The sequence below is a fragment of the Daktulosphaira vitifoliae genome, unplaced genomic scaffold, assembly GCF_025091365.1.
Source record: "Daktulosphaira vitifoliae isolate Bord-2020 unplaced genomic scaffold, ASM2509136v1 Scaffold_1, whole genome shotgun sequence".
In the NCBI taxonomy this organism is placed as follows: Eukaryota; Metazoa; Arthropoda; class Insecta; order Hemiptera; family Phylloxeridae; genus Daktulosphaira; species Daktulosphaira vitifoliae.
Window position 1 is genome coordinate 5,303,740 of NW_026099572.1, and position 7,530 is coordinate 5,311,269.

Consider the following 7,530-nt stretch of genomic DNA (forward strand, 5'->3'; position numbering starts at 1 on the left):
GCACAGTGGTGACGTGGCATAGTTGGATCAAGTATAATGATATCTGATAGTGGTTAAAATCACAATAAAAAAAAAAAACGCTTCGATGCAAATCTTTAGATAGTGTTTAATTTTAAAAAAATTGGTGTTTTATTCCAAAAGCTACTTGATCTGCTGGTTCCTTATTATCTCGATTAAGATAAAGTATGTCGAATGAAAAAGATATTATTAAAAAATATTATTTCTCATAAAAAAATTGTGTGGATCCATACACTTTTCAATAACTTATAGCATTATAAAGTTAAATATAATATGAATAATAAAATCGAGAATTTTCACACGAAAATAGCATTCGGTAGCCATTTTCGCCGTGAAGAAAAGTCCAGAGGTCAAATTTTTTTTTTTCAAATTAAAGTATATTACATTAGCTTTAATTTAAGATATATATAAAAGTGTCAGACCTTCCGGAACACTTTCAAAAGTTAAGTTGAAAAAGTTCTACTTTCTATATGCATTTTTTATATTTGAAGCCCCCCCATATATAGGGAAATAGTCTGATTTAAAAAAAAAGTATATCCAATGAAAGATGTATATAAATACTACTTCTCATGAAAAAATTGTATTGATCCATACATTTTTTAAAAAGTTATAGCACTTTAAAGTAAAAAATGTAAATTATAAAATCGAAAATTTTCACACAAAAATAGCATTCGGTAGCCGTTTTCACCATGAAGACAAGTCCAGAGGTCAAATTTTTTTTTTTCAAATTAAAGTACATTACATTAGCTTTAATTTAAGATATATATAAAAGTGTCAGACCTTCCGGAACATTTTCAAAAGTTAAGTTGAAAAAGTTAATTTTTTGTGAAAAAGTTGTCATTTTAAATCCACCCCTGTGGGCAGGTTAAGTGTCAAATTTACAAAAAAAATATACTAAATAATAGGTAAAGACATCAAGCATCTATAAAAAAAAAATTATATTGATATGTTCATTTTTGAAAAAGTTACGGCAGTTTTTAGTAAAAAATATTGAAAAAATTTCGAAAATTAGCGATTTTTAAATTTGTAATTTTTTTGGAGGTTTCCCCAATTTACGGGGAACGAGGGAATTTTTTTCAATTTTTGAGGGTTATGTCTCCGACTAGATACGATTTGTGATCTTTTGAAGTATTGTTGAAAGAAATCCGTTCAGTGAGAGCTGAGAAAAAGTGGTAACAGACACAAAAAAAAAAAAAAATACACATAGTAAAACCAATACCTTCTCAGCTTAACATCGAAGCTAAAATGATACTAAAACTTATGACTAAACAAAAATACATATCATACAGTTATCGGCCGTCATTGATAACCACCGATGCCGCCTAACATCCGGTAGAGAAAGGGTAGATGAGTAGACGGAAACAATAACTACACTTTTTGTGTAGGCCTAAACATTGATTTTTAATGTTTCTTAAGTACTCTTTAAACTTGATTCCTATATTTAGTCTTAGGTAACATTAATTACAAATTTCAAATTGTATTTTATAAATTCCTGATTTCCCCCTTCTTCTACTTTATCTTTAGAGTTACCTAATAAATCTCTTAAATTATTACTCTTAGATTTTACTAAATTAATATCATGATTCTTAAAAATTCTAACTAGTCCATTTGAGTTGCCCATATAATATAAAATGGGTGATCTAATTACTTTTGTTCTCCACGCTAGTGAGAATACTAGCAGCCCTCCTTTCTTTATTCCATTTTTATGTTCGGACTAATTTCAAAATAATAGTTTTTTTAAACCCATTAAATCTAGCTATTTCTTTTCTAACTAATTTCTTTATCGAAATCTATTTTATTCATAGGAATATTTACTAATGTGTAAACCATACTGTAACGTACACATTATTCGTCCTTCACCAACATTAGCATTTCAATACCACACTAGTGCCTGATCAGCACAAACGTCCCTACGACCTACTACAGATATGCGGCACGCGCGGGTGTAAACAAAACCGATGATATTCTTCTTCATTAAATAAATATATAACGACAACCAGTCGACATTTTACCACGCTCGCGGCTACTCATTTTTTATTACAGATTATACTTTATTTACTACAACCTAATTCCGACAATATTACATTTTACTATTAATTTAATTATTAGATTTATTTTATTACAATCGGATTGTGTACGCTCGCCGCTGTCGCTCACCTAACTTGGATACCACAACATCTCTAGAGATCCAGTCAGGTTATATTTCAAATATACTATTAAATAGAAATAAATGTTTGTTATCGTTGTTAGTTAAGAGTCTATATTTATTGGTCACGAAACCGCTAACCGCCCTTCTAGTGGGATATAAATTATATAGGGCCAGCGTTGCCCCGTTAAGGTACTGCTTAGCCAACTGTTGGGATCCTAGCGGGAAAGCACGTTGCAGTATAGTGGAGGCGCCGTATTCTGTTCTTAACAGAATAGATCTGCCCTAATTGTGCCGATTTAATAGATATACCAACAACGATCAACATTTTTTTTTTTTATTGTATTGCTTTAATTTAGTACCAATTGCCGTTTGACGAATATAATTATTTAATTTTACGAAGTATATTACTAACACATTAATATAAATCAACGAAGAACAAATCATTAAAGACAACCTTAAAAATTTTAAATTAGCCTACGCGTTTCAAAGGTGTAACAATATTAAACACTCAGTAGGCGCTACCGTAGTTCTTTCAACAGAACGATTTACCATATTTAAGCGCGTTAGTACGAGGAAATATACAGCAGAAAGCTTTGCTGCCTTATCTCTTAACGATAAACTGACAACTTTAAAAGCCGACAATAGGGGATATACATACTTTTTCTGTTCGAAAAACGATCTAATTAATATTTTAGGCAGTTTAAACAGCGAGCAACCAATCAATAGTTCAATAAATAGTCTTATTGCTATACTTCGCGCGAAACTTAATCATCCGCCGCTTGTCGAAAAATACGACTCGGACGACGAGTCTGATATTGAAAAGCTTCCAAATACAAAGTTTCTCCCTACTATTGATACTAAAAGCTCTTCTAGTGGCCCCACTTCACCCGATATATTAGAAAAAACAATAGTCGAAATCAAAACACTAAATTTAGAAACTAACAGCCCAGTTTCTACAATTTTTCCGGCTAAATTAAATATTAATAATAACAAAAGAATTATGGCTGTAACCGCAATACCAGCACCAATTTTCGCAGGTCAACTTTCCGAAGACTTAACTAGATTTTTCAATAATTTCGAACGCGTAGCAACCGCTAATAGTTGGGATGACCCAAAAAAATTAATTATGTTACCTATCTCTTTACGCAATATGGCGCAAACGGTTTTCGAAGCGATTGAATGACAAAACAATAACTTAACCTGGCTTGCAGCAAAAATAGCAATGATAGGGTTCTACAACTCAGACGCGCAAGTAAGATTAAGAAAGCAAAATTTAGAATCAAGGAGAAAAACAGATACGGAGACGATTCAGGAATATTTATTGAATGTAAAGGCGGAATGTAAAAGAGTAGATAAAAATATGCCTGAGAGAAATGTAATACGATATATTATACGAGGATTGCCAGAAGAGTATTTTAGAAAATTAGAAAATATGAATTTGAATTCGCTCGAGATACTCGATGAAACATTAAAAGGTTAGAAAAAAACGCAGGGTTAAATGATAAAACTGATAAGGACAGTGAAATAGAGAAATTAAAAAAACAGGTTGAGATTTTGACGTTGTCTATCCAAAATAACCCCGAGATAAACTATATTAGGCCACCGCGCAATAATCGAGCAACTAATCGTACTACTAATTACCCCAATGAACAGCGAAACAACAATAATAGGAGTCAATACAACAACAATAGTAATAATAACAGAAATTTTAATCACAATAATGGTAATATCCGAAATAATTTCAATAATTATAGACCCCTTGCTAGGAGTTTTGAGAATAATTCTGGGCGCCCCAATATGAATTTTACAAATAACAGAAAGGATATTTGGCAAAACTATAACCAAAATAACTATAATAATGATAGAAATAGAAATAGAAACAACAACATTAGAAATTACAATAATTATAGACGTGAAAATAATTACATAGGGCGTAATGAAAACACTAATAATGTCCAAAACCCGCAGTATAACAATAAATTCGGATCGAACTCGTCCACAAACTTATTACTCTACGATCCTATAAAAAATATTTTTTACCCTACAAATTCAAACGGTGGGGTCACTAAGCAAATAACTTACGAAACTCGCCCCGCGATCGAAGCACCGCCAGAAATTACAAAAAACGCGTAATTCAAAACAAGGAGACTAGGCTGAGTTTTGACGCTCCTACACCACTTAGTCAATCACCATCCATTAATTCTTCTAAAACCTCGGACAACATCAAACAAAATGATAAGATAATTAGCTGTACTATTAACAATATCAATCTCATTCATCACAGTATACAAACAAATGAACCAATTATTGCAGGTATTTTTAATGATCGGAATTTTAAATTTATCATCGATACAGGCGCGTCAACGAGCATAATTAACAGCGCCCTTTTACCGCCGGAATACACTATTCATCCGACAAATAACGCGACATTGACCACAGCAAATGGTACACCACTAAATTTATTAGAAAAAATTTGTTTGGAAGTTTATTTTAACGATCATTCATTTTTAATCGATTGTGCAGTAGTTGATAATTTGAAAGGGGATAATCTTTTGGGTTATGATTTTTTGAATAAATACATGGCAAACTTGTGTATGCGCAATTCAACATTGACCTTATATGATAATAACGAAAAAATAGTAATAAAATTCACCAATAGCGATAGTAAGCCCGCGGCGCAATTGATAGACGATAAATATGAAAATCAATTATNACAATTGATAGACAATAAATTTTAAAATCAATTATCCGTTGATTATATGGCTGCGCGAACCCAAATATTAAAACACGTGCCCAAAGACGGATTTTGTGGCGTGAACACTTTAGTAGAAATTTTGAAAAATAAGAATATAGACATAGATTCCAACGGCATTAAACAATTATTAAACATAGATTCCGCGAAACGGCCAGTATGGCNGCGAAACGGCTAGTATGGCTGGATTCAGAAGATTTAGCCGCAGTCGCTTCACATTTTTATAAAAATTTAATAGTGATTTCTCAAGGCGACGAGCCTTCCGTCAATAGTACCGCCGTCATTGCATTTGTTCAGCCACATCGCAAAAACGTATTCGTTCTTTTTCTCACGGAGACATTGGACACCCCTGGTATATGTCCCTAACACGGAGATAAATTTTAAATTTCGAATAATGTGTACGTTACAATACTATTAAAAGCTACCAATTCGTGTTGCCAACTGTGGTTCGAATTGTTCGGAATGTGACTGATCGTGTTTGTTTTTCCCATAAATTTCATAATTTAGTTCTCCTCTACTCTTTTAACTAATAAATCCAAAAAGCGCAATTTATCCTTTACTTCCTGTTCATAGGTGAATTCAATCATTTTATTCACTAAATTCATAGTTACTCAATTATTCTCATGCTCAATGAGCAAGAAAACACCTGTATGAGCATTGCTCATACAAGACCAACCAGTAACTAAATTTATTATATCATTTTATTAATATTAACCAAAAATTTTAATTTTTTCATTTCGAGTTTGTAACGTGACAAAAGTACTTATTTATTTTCTGTCTAATTGTATATATATATATATAAGTGTGTTTGTGTCCTAAATTACTTTGGTTGAGCCGAATGTGTGTTGCGACGGCGTTTATCATTCAAATAATCACGATAAGGTGTTGTGATATATTTGTGCGTGTGCAAGATAGTCAGCTGTGTACTACTTCGGACCGGTTCATGGGTGGCATTTGTGTATACATTCACCCCGCTCCTTTCATATTTTGTACGTCATTTGCACTGCTCACCACCTACTTTGTCGCCTTATGATATAATGTGATTCGAATTTTTCTTAATAATTTCCGGCATTGGATATGAAAATTTGTTTACCCCTTCTCTAAAGGCTAGCCGTGTTGTCGCCATATAACCGCCGGGTCAAAGGACAGAAACTTGGTCAGAAATTTGCCATCGTCGGGACTGGTATGCTGATTTTCGTCTGTAGCGGTAGTAATTTTTATTGCTGTGTGCGTTGCAACCAATTTTATTAAATTCTTTTTCGCGAGTGCCTGCTATTTTAAGGATGTAATTTTTTTTTTTAATTTCATGGCGTCGATTGAACCTGCTCCTACCCGAGTAGCAATTCGAGTTCATACCGGGTTCATTTAATATAGTAACAACGGTGCTGAACTCAGTTCAAAACCCGTTCACAGCACGGTTCAAAATGAGATTTGAATACGGATTTTAACATGGGGTGAACTGAGTTCTACAAAAGTTCAATAAGAGTTCAAAGACCGTTCCTCGGTTCAGCTATAAAACGCTCGATAACGGTTCAATAATCGTTCATTAGTTCAATAAAAACAAGCTCTACGATGGTTCATTAGTTCATTAGCAGTTACGGTATTTAAAATTAAATTTATTGGTTTTGTAAATATTCAAACATTTTATAAATTTAAAATAATAAATCGTATTACTATATACACAATGTATAAAATAAAATAAAATATATTATATGTATATATAAAGTAAAATAGTTAACCTTCGAATTTTAGGTTTATTTTATATTAAATGATAACACTAGTTTACAACAAAATTGACCTATGACTTATGATAGTCATTTTTTATGTAAAATCGTCCGCTGAGTCCGAAAATGAAGTCCAAAATACAAAAAGTAGAACAGTTTTTGAGTTATTGCGAAATTAGCGTTTTTCGTGTACCGCGAAAAAACGTTTTCATTATATTCTTAATATCTTTAATTGCATTCAACCGATTTTCATTTATTTTATATAAAATTAAACAATATTAAATTACCTATAACTTTTATTTTAAACAATTTTTTATTTGACTTTTTTGTCGTTTGCTATCCACGAATTTACCACTGAATTTTTATCATTTTTTTCAAAATGTCAGAAAAAATTCAGAGTTTTACGTAAAATACACCAATAAAAAATAAATTTATCAACAATAATTTCAATAGACATCATACTCTAATACATAACAAAGAAAATTATATATTATTTTGTAAAATTGATAAAAAAATGAATAAGTTATGTGCCATTGAAAAATAAAACAAATTTCCTAAAATGTAAACATCATGTCAAAACCAGTTCCACATTCACTCTCAGTTAAATATCCTGTTTTTCCAAAAGGAAAAAAGAATATAGTGAATCGCCCGAACCAAGTAATCATGCCGAGTGTAAGACTGACATTAGTTTTCAACATGAAAAAATTCCGAAGCTTTTTACCCAAACTGAACTTAATGATTTAATAAGACATTTGAAACTCTCAAAGGAAAAATCAGAGTTATTGGCGTCAAGATTGCAAGAATAAAATTGATTAAAATCACAAGTAAAAGTTACATTTTACCGAAGTCGTCAGAAATATTATGCTCAATATTATATAAAAAAAAAA

At 31.7% G+C, this 7,530-nt stretch overlaps 1 long non-coding RNA gene across 1 annotated transcript; it reads left to right on the forward strand.

The window, feature by feature from the left end:
- The first annotated feature begins 279 nt into the window (after positions 1 to 279).
- LOC126896130 (uncharacterized) lies at positions 280 to 882 on the forward strand. The gene is made up of 2 exons (XR_007701779.1): positions 280 to 367; positions 726 to 882. It is a non-coding gene; the product is annotated as an uncharacterized LOC126896130 (long non-coding RNA).
- Positions 883 to 7,530: the final 6,648 nt, after the last annotated feature.